The sequence below is a fragment of the Gorilla gorilla genome, chromosome 15, assembly GCF_029281585.2.
Source record: "Gorilla gorilla gorilla isolate KB3781 chromosome 15, NHGRI_mGorGor1-v2.1_pri, whole genome shotgun sequence".
NCBI lineage: Eukaryota > Metazoa > Chordata > Mammalia > Primates > Hominidae > Gorilla > Gorilla gorilla.
Window position 1 is genome coordinate 68,286,544 of NC_073239.2, and position 9,950 is coordinate 68,296,493.

The 9,950-nt window shown below is 42.5% G+C and overlaps 1 long non-coding RNA gene across 1 annotated transcript in view; it reads left to right on the forward strand.

Moving 5' to 3' along the window:
* The window catches only part of LOC129526654 (uncharacterized), a 58,475-nt gene that overhangs the window by 43,834 nt on the left and 4,691 nt on the right, over positions 1-9,950 (forward strand). The window contains exon 2 of the long non-coding RNA XR_008671366.2: positions 2,301-2,475. This is a non-coding gene — a long non-coding RNA (uncharacterized lncRNA). The remainder of the gene's footprint in view (positions 1-2,300; positions 2,476-9,950) is intronic.

Sequence of the window (9,950 nt, forward strand, 5' to 3'; positions counted from 1 at the left end):
TATTTTCCTCTTGTTTAAGAATGCATAGTCTCAGAATCCAAGGGTGGCTGGGAAGAGGAAGAGCAATTGAAAATGAGAATGTGAAAGAAGACAGAAGTCTTTTTTATGAGAACTTAAGCAGAGTGATGACTGCATGTGTCTGAAAATATAATTATCCTCTTTTGTTTGCTTGATAGAGTTTTGATAGACAGAATCTTGACAGCTCTGTTATGAAATGTTAAAATGTAATTTAGGTTAAAAATCTTAATTATCTTAAATTATAGTCTGAAGTCATGTTCTAGACTTTGATCCTTTTATCATGTGTGACACAGCAGAGGCTGCAGGTGCAGCTAATCCAGCTGCTGTGTTTGCATAAAAGTGAAAAAAGTGGTTGATTGGCTCACTGGACACCCTTGGAAGGGGTATATGTGTGCGTAGAAGGAAACCAGTGGGATTTGCCTTCTGCCCGGCAATCCCTAGATGATGCTCTTAACTTTAGAGCAGAGGAGCATTGTGGGTACTTATATTCATTAGAGAATAAAGCCCGAGCTCCTTAGTGCAACATTCAGGCCCTTAAGGACATGGTCGTAAACTACCCTTTCAGGATCAGGGAGACATATGTGCAGTGAAGAGGGTGTGGGCTTCAGAGTCAGACACTAGTCTCCTACCTCCCCCCACTGACTTGCTAAGCAAACCAGGATTTGCTATTTAAGATCTCTAAGCTTCAGTTTCTTCTGTTTACCGTATATGCAAAGAAGACACACTGACCTTCCTTGTGGAGTTGAATCACCACATCACTCCTCTGTACTCTCCCAGATCTCTGCTTCCTCTCTCTTCCTCTCTCCCTTTCTTACATTGTATTTTTCTTTCATGTGGCCTCTCTCTCTCTTTCTCTCTCTCCCCCGCCAATCAAGGAGATGGAATGTTCATTAGGGACATGGACTGCATGTCCTCCCCTCCCTTTATCCCCTAGTCTTAGTACAGCAATTGGTCACATGATTAAGTGCTAGATACAACTTTGCTAAAATGAGTGCTCAACAACATCCTTCATCATCCGTTTGACCTTCTTAGCAAATGTCAATTAAAAAATGAAATACCGAAGTGAGTCAGAAGGAGAGAGGGCTGGTTGAGATGAGACATAGCTTTGTATAGTGGGTGCTGGAGTTTGACCCAATGGGTTTAAGTTCTGGCTAAATGATGACCTTGGGCAAGTTACCATTCTGTGCTCAGTTTCCTCTGTAAGATGGGGATGACAATAGACCCTCTTGAGAGGGTTGCTATGAGAAAAAAATGAGATAATAAAAAATATACTTAGGAGAATGAGTACTTAATTAACATGACCTGTTATTGTTCCCCCAGAAGATTAGTTCTGCCAGGTAAGAACTCGACTGTACACTCATGAAATTTGAGGCAAGTCTTATTCTTTCATGAGATGAAAACTGAGCAAGAGCAGAGAAATCCTTTTATGTCTTTCTCCTCACTTTGTTCAAGGTGGGGAACAAGATATGTAGGACTATAGGATGTTTCCTGTAGACAACCTGAGCATTACTGAGGGAGAGAGGGAGTGTGTGAATCTTGTGCCCTGGCCTGACCACACGGCTGCCTATTTCACCATGTCAGGGGGCTGCCAGCCTCTGAGGCATTGTCCCTTTTGACATCTTCAGAAGCCACCCATCATGAAGACTAAATTCTACATCTGTCTTCTGTAGAAAGCAGAGTAAAAAATCAACATATATTAGGCACTTATTGCATACCTATTATGACATAGACAATCTCATTTAATTCTCACAATAATCTCCTAAATTAGTTGCTACCATTATCTCAACCTCACAGAGGAGGAGACTGAAGAACAAAGCAGTCAAGTACACTGCCCAGGGTGTACTGGTTAGAAGTGGTAGAGGCAGAATTCGCATCCACCCCTGGCCCTGCTGCCTCCTCTGCTCATGATATCTGTGCCCCAGGGTTCCAGATGGGACCATGCATCCACGACATCCACAAGGCTGTCCATTCCTACATGGTGCTCTTCTCTTCTGACCTCCTAGTGAATGGTGATAAAGGTTAATGACTATTTGGACTTTAATGTGTGTGGCTATTGTTTCAAAGGGAGAATCATGATTTAAAAGAGGCTTAGGAAGGCTTCATGAATTTAGTTGTCAGAAATATGACTCTCCCAAGGCTTGGGGTGAGTTGAAAGAGACCTCAACACAAGCCCATTAGCTTGATGCAATGTCCTGCTTAGGGCTTGCAAGAGTCCAGTGTAAAGGCAAATGAAAGACCCAGGTGCAAAAATGGGTGGGCATGTGTTTCCTTTCTTCCATCAGATTGGGCGTCCTTGCTCCCAGTCTTTCCAGATGTTCTTCCCACTCCTCAACTGCTCCTGGCTCAGAAACCCTGCACACCTGGAAGAAAGTGAGAACCAGTTTTTCAATAAACAGCTTGCACAGACTTATTGTGAACCCCGGGTGGAATCAAGCATCGGAGGGAGAAGAGAACGTGGTAAGTTTTATTACTCTACAGAGCACTTGAACTCTGCCTTCTTAGAAGAAATACCAGTGTTCTGGGGTATCTCTTGTGCCCAGGAAGCTGATGGGAGCATTCATTGCCTCAGTTAGGGGAAATCTCCAGAGAATATTTCTCATTTGAAGTAGAGATTCTAACTCATGCTTAGAGGATCATTTATACAAGATTCTTTTGGGAGCCTGGTTGTTTAACATCTGCTTTAGGGCAGGAGTATTTTTCTAAAAAAATACTTTATTTCTTTCTTATTAACAGTTGTCTACCCTACAAAGTTCCCATGTGCAACCAGGATGGGTCTTAATAAGGCTGCAAAAGTTGTTGTGGAAATCCATTTGGCCTCAGGCCTCTGTATATGGCATGCTAAGACACAGAGAAGAATTACTCAGCCTGGGTGCCAGCTGAGATGCTCTACCCAGCTCTGCCCTGCCTTTTTGGAAGCTTTCTCTGTTTCCTTACTTTTGACATGTGGGGTTGTAAATTTGAGAGCTTCCTGAGATGTCAGCCATGAGAAGCCAGATCTGTGTAATGCTACCTATGTAGTCTTCCAGACTTGAAAATAATCAGACGTATAAGTATTTGAAAGGCCAAACAAGGAAAACTATGAGCCAAAGAAAGACTGAAACAAGATGTGACAAGTCTCATGTAAATTGTTCATAATTCTGTTCTGATTCATAGTGGAGTTAAAATAACCTGTAAGCCCAACACTGCAGCTGGTTAACAGAGCACTGGTGTGTTTGTTTCCTCCAGTGAGGGCAGGCCAAGTGGAGGGCTGTGGGCGGGAGATCCCTGCAGATAAAAATGACTCTTCAAGGCCAAGTGGCCTGTTGGCTGAGGGTCTCAAAGATTTGGTAATCAGAGTTGGAGTATAACCAAAGAAGAGGCTGAGGAAAATCTGGATAGACCTTTCTGGGGGTGGTGGCCCCTTCTTTGCCTTTGCCCCACCCATTGCAGATTGTCTCTGGGAAAGCAAGTTCCCACAGCCCCGTTTTTTCTTCAGAGTAGGATTGACAAACTATCTACTTTAAGATTACCTAGACCACTTATTAAAATGCACACTTCAGGCCCTATTCCACGAAATCAGGAACTTTGTCTGTGCAGCTGAGAAATCTACTCTTCTAGAAAATACCCCAGATGACTCTCGGTATTAAAAGCTTGAAAACCACTGCTAAAGCCTAATAGGCAAATACTTTCTTGGACTCCAGCATAATCTAAGTTTTTCTTTAATTCAGGGAGAGAAGGATCTGTTATGATCCAGATTGGACATAAATGGGCAAGAATTTGATGCATCCCAGCATAGTTACTCAGTGTTTCAAAAAACGAATTAGCAAGTGTTTAAGCACTTTTATCATAGGAGAGGAGCTCAATAATGTTTGTTTTGCTTGTTAATTTGCTATAATGTCACCAGGGAGAGACACTCAGGCCATGTGGCAGGTTCTTGCCCTCAAAGAACTTCCGCTCTGTAAAATCCTGTGAAGTAACATATAATTAAGTACTAAATTACCTGGTAGGAAAGTTAAATGTTAGGTAAAAACCAAAGCCTGGCATAATCAGGAGAAGCTTCATGGAGGAGATGGGACGTAAGCTGAATTGTGAAGAATTGGTAGTTGTGGGGACCTTGAGAAAGAGGAGAGGAAGTTGCCGGCAAGAGGAAAATGATGTCCAGAGGCCTCAGGTGGGAGTGGGCTTGGGAGCTGGTGCTGCACCGGGAAGAGCAAGGTGGCTAGTGTAGAGGGATGATGGGAACTGGGAAAGGTAGGCTAGATTGCGAAGGACCTTAGAAACCAGGCAGAGAAATTCAGGCAAGAAAAGAGAGCTCCTGAAGCTATTGAAGGCCATGGGGTAGCAAGGATCCCACTGTTCCACAGTCCCCTCAGGGCCAGAGGAGTGCCCAATGCTGAGTGCCACTCGCTGCTAGTAGGGAAAGTGCTGAGACATCAGACACATCTGGGGAGATTCAGCATTGGAGATGGGTGGCCAGGGGCAGATGGGGCAACAGAGAGCAGGCAATTCTGGGGCTGCTGGGCCCTGGCTGGCAGGAGAAAGGGGCAGCAAGTCAGCCCGGGGTGGCTGGAGTCAGATACAGAGTTGAGTCAAGGTCATGGGCTGTGGAATCTACAGTGGAGAGGGCCAGAGCTTCATAAGCAGGGCAGGAGGCCAAAGCAGACACTGAAGCTAGCAAGTAAGGGAAGACTTGGCACTGTGGAGTCTGAGGAATTAGTCTGATTATCCGTGGTGAAACGAGGCTCATGGGATATGCTCTTTGGAAATTCCAATAAAAAATCTGTGCTGGGCATTAAAGGACCATCTCCCATTGCGTGGACAAAGAGCTGTGGGTTATACTCAGGATTAGTTTCCCCACATGGCAGGCTAGCCTGGCCATTCTACAGTCTGCCCAGAGCTGCAGTGTAAAGAGGCATTAGACGGTACATATTGTTGATTTCCAGGAAGTTACACTGCCCTACTTTAAGGTGATGCTCATTAGTCTGCAAACCTGGATGCTGAAGAAATCCATGTCATAGAAGGACAGAAATCTTGTATCCTGTGCCAACTCTAATTGTTTGGTGGTGATTGCCTGGAGTGCTGGGGCTAGTCTGGGTTCTGTAGGAAAAAAGGTACTGATTGGTTAATGATATGTGCCATGGATGTGTGTGTGCGTGGAGTGGGAGGAGGTAAGTGAATGAGTGAATGATGGCACCAGTACCACCTATTTACTATGTCTGATTTGATCCCAACCTCCTGATCTCACAGGTGAGGAAATGGAAGCCCATAGATATTAAAAGTGTTATAGTGGTCACAGGACTCAGGGGTAGATCTGGGAGACAGGCTGAGACTCCTGGTCTAGTGTTTTTTTTCCTTTGGATCAGAAAGCCTTCCAACCCTTCCACTCACCATGGGGCTGTCACACTGACTTCATTTTCCCAGTCCCACCCTTGGCTTCTGCTAGACTTTGCATTAGAAACTTGGCCACAGAACTAATTTGCACAATGGCTAAACTTGTTTCACATGTGATCGGGACTCTTGGGGGAAGGATTCTAGGAAAAGAAATTGCAGATTGATTCAGAATTCCTGAGAGCTGGAAAATGCCATTAGGTAAGGGGACGGCAAGAGTTGACTGAGAGAGAGAGGGAGGAAGATTACTGTGGAAAGGTTTCATGAGGGAAGCAGCAATAGATTGTCACTACTTTTACAGAATTGAAGATGCACAAATTGAAGTTGGAGATTGTGGCTGCCCAAAGTGCAGAGTGGGCACACTGTGGGGAGGAGACAGCCTGATGTTTATTGAACAGTGTTGGGAGAGGTAATGTGCGGTTTTGGAAGGCATGTGGACAATGGGGTCACCCAAAGCCCAGCTCTGCTGAAACAAAGTAGGCCCACAATAAATGTTAGCCAAAAAAGCCAGCTGTGCTTTCAGCATTTCATCCTCCCAACTCCACCTTGAGAGTGGATATGATTAGCCCAATCTATACCAAAATAGAAAGTGGCTGGGGTCTCAGAATGGCTAACGAACTCATCCAGGTATGCAAGTGGCTGATCATGTTACAGATTCCAAATCCCATTCTCTTTTCCCTGGTAGTGAGAATGTCTCCTGAGCATACCTGCTATTTAAGAGAATGAAAAGAGTTTTCTCTTTCTGCTTATTACCTTGCTCTTGGATGGAAAACAACCAGCTTCTAGTCTATGGGACAGGAATCTAACTATTCTGAATTCCTAGAGTAGAAATTAGCTCTGTGTGTTGTTCTTGAGTTGTATGCATGTTTTATTGAGGAATTAACTTCATAACAAAAGAGTATGATTGGAACTTTTATAATTGCACCTGTTACTTCTATTATTGAACTTCTCTCCCTCCCCTGTTTTATTGCTAAAAGAATCAGTGATAAATTATTTGTTTGGAGAAATGTGCAGCCTGCTGAGTCCAGACTGCCCTCATATGCTTTTGGTATCTAGACACATAAACTGTTGTTATTTGAATCTGTTTAAAGGAACTTCCAGCACATGCCCAGGCAGGGCCTCAGGGTGGGCGGAGCTCAGGTGGACTGCTGTCTCCATCAGGCTAATCACAGGGCAACGTGGCTCCCATCTTACTACTAGCTTCAGAAATTAAACCTACACTTCCGGGGCCTGGTTGAAAACCACTGACTCTTCTGCCAAGCAGGAGCTGTGCCCTCAGGGACCATCTGCAGAGGTAGTGTGGCCAATTATGGGCATTCAAAGCAAGCCAACTGGTTTAAGCCATCTTTCGCTGCCAGTGTTGGCTGCTGGCAACAAAGCCAGAATCTGGAGGATGCTGGAGGAAGAGTCATCCCTGAGGTCTCTCTTCAGTCTCACAACTGCACTGTCTCTAATTTAATGTAGTCTGAGAGTCTCACAACCACACTGTGAGCCATGGAGCATCCGTTGATCTCATTGAATACATGAGGAAACCAGGACCCAGACCTGTTATGTGACCTGTCCAAGGTCTCCTTGATCCTTAACAATGAAATGGAAACCCAGCTTTTACATTTCTTTAGAAATACTTATTTAAATGAAAAATATTACATTATTTTAATTATGCTGCTTCTTTCCGAAGAGAGATCATTATAACACAAGTGAAAAAAAAAAAAGAAATTTTTAATACTTCTCTGCTTCCTTTTTTTGGAGGGGAAGACAGCAAAATTATGACAACCAAAAAAACTTAACTACATGACGTTTCAACAATTCCTACTGTCTTGCTTAAAAGACTTTGCAAGTGTTACATATTTTTGCTTTTAAAACACTGAATCTAAAAGTCTTTGCTATTATGATTTTTAAAATTTTTATGTACATATTTATTGGGAAGTAAGCTCATAGTAAAGAGCTTAGAAACTGCTATAAAAGTAGAAAACAAATGCCCTCCTAAAGTAAAAATTCAGAAATAACTATTTACTTTCCTACACTTCTTCAGGTTTTTCTTTTCTATGCCTACATATGTTTCTTAAACAAAATTAAGATTTTGCTGCATACAGTTTGGAGTCCTAATTTTTTTTTCCACTGGAGATTATATCATCCTATTTTTGTAATATTAAGATTCAAATGTATTATTAATTTTTTAAATTGCAAACAAAAATTATATATATATAGTATATAACATGATGTTTAGATAGATATATATTATGGAATAATTAAATCAAATTAACATATCTATCACCTCACATACTTATTATTTTTGTGTGGTGAAAACACTTGAAATCTACTCTCTTAGCAACTTTCAGTTATACAATGCATTATTATTAATTATAGTCACTATGTTGTATCAAATACATTAATTTTAATGGCTGTGTAATATTTTCCCATTCCCTTCTTGAAACATTTTCTTCTTGGCTGCTGGAACATTTCTTTCTTGGTTCTCCTCCTTAGAATCTTCTAAGTCTCTTTTGTAGAGCCTCTTCATCTCTTCTCAGTCTCTAATAGCAGGAGGTGCCCCAGAACTCAGTCCTGAGGCCTCAGACCTCTCCTAGTCCTTCTCCATCTGCGTTCACTTGCCAGGAGTGCCCATCAAGCACCATGGCTTCAAATACTGTCCACCCATCCCCAACAACTCCCAGATTCTGTCTCCAGCCTCAACTTTCCCCCGAATACTGCCTATTTGACATCTCCACTGAGATGATTAATGACATACTAAACTTACTGTGTCTTAAGCTAAACTTCTAATGAACCTGCACTCCATGTTCCCCTTCTCAGCAAATGGCAACTTCATCCTTGACCTCAAACCTCCAGGCCTCAAACCTCATCTGAGGTCTTCTCTGAGTCTTTTCTCTTACATCACACATCCAGTCCTTCACAAAACCTGCTAGTCTCACCTTTTGAGTAGTTCCAGAATCAGATACCATTCCCATCTCACCTTACCTTCCCTGCAGCTGCACTGGCCCAAGCCATCTTCATCTCTTGGTTGGATGATTTCAGGAGCCCCCTGAGGGGTCTTCGCCTGGATTCCATCCTGGTCCCGCGACAGTTTATACTCAACAAAGTAACCAGATAATGTTATGGATCTGCTCAAACCCTCAAAGGCATTGCAATGTCACTGCCAGTAAGTGTCTCTATCTCCCACCGCTGCCTCTATCCCACACCCCTCTGGCCCTTATCCACTCTGCTCCGGCCACACAGGTGTCCAGCTTCCTCTCCCTTTGGAACTTTGCTTTGCTGTGTCCTGACCTGATATGTTCTGTCCCCAGATGCCTGCCTATCTTGTTCTCTCCTTGCTTAAGGTTCCTGTTCAAATACCATCTTACCTGTGAAACTCTCTATGTAGTCTTTATAAAGAGCAATCTCTCTACCCAATACTCCTTTCCCTGCAATCTTACCTATTTTAATTTTTCTGCATCTTGCTTTTTCTGTGTGGCGTGTATATTCATTTCCTAGGGCTGCCATAACCAAGTACCACAAACTGGTTGGCCTCAAACAACAGAAATTTATTCTCACCTTGTTCTGGAGGTCAGAAGTCCGGAATCAAAATGTCGGCAGTGTTGGTTCCTTCTGAGGGTTCAGAGGGAGAATGTGTTCCACGCCTGTCTCCTAGCTTCTTATAAATGGCTGGCAAACCTTGGCATTCCATAGCTTGTGGATGTATCACTCCAGTCTCTGCCTCCATCTTCACATGGCCATCTTCCCCCTGTGTCTCTCTCTTCTTATAAGAACACCAGCCATATTGAAGTAAGAGCCTATTCTACTCTATTATGACCAATTTAATGTAACTGTTTACATCTGCAATGATCTTATTTCCAAATAAGTTTACATTCTGAGATCCTGGGGGTTGGACTTTAACACATCGTTTTTGGAGGACCCATTCAACCCGTAGCAGCATACAAAGTATTCACTAGTTGATTTCTTTAGTACCTGTCTTTACCCACAAAAACATAAGCTATTTCTGTTCACTGATGTATCCTCCATGACTAAAATACTTGGTACAGAGTAAGCATTCAGTAAATACTTTTTAAATGAATGAATAACTATGGAAATCCCATTTTCTAATCTTTTCTAAACACCTTGCTAATGTAAATACTGGTATAGTGAAAGTTTTTATGCATAATTATTCACCTACATCTTGGATTGTTTCTTTGGGATATGTTCCCAGAGATAGATTCAACTCAATCTACTACCCCTTATCCTAGTGCTGGCCTGTGCTGCATGAATAGGGAAATCCTATTCATTCAGATGTTGCTCAAACGGAATTTGTGGTGACTTGAAGGAAAGGGTGACCTGGTTCATCTTTGCTGTTTGTTAAGCAAATTAAGGGTGGAGTCAAAGTTTTAGTGGGCAGTAACTCAAATCCTAAAGATTATATGTGGTTATATAACCTTTTTTCCTATTTAAGAATTGGTTTGCCTTTTCCCCAAGTCTTTGCGTAACTTCATAGTTATATTTAATGGCCAGTATTAGAAAATCTTATTTCACAATCTGTTATTATTGGGCATTTAGTTTCTTTCTGATTTGGGGGTATT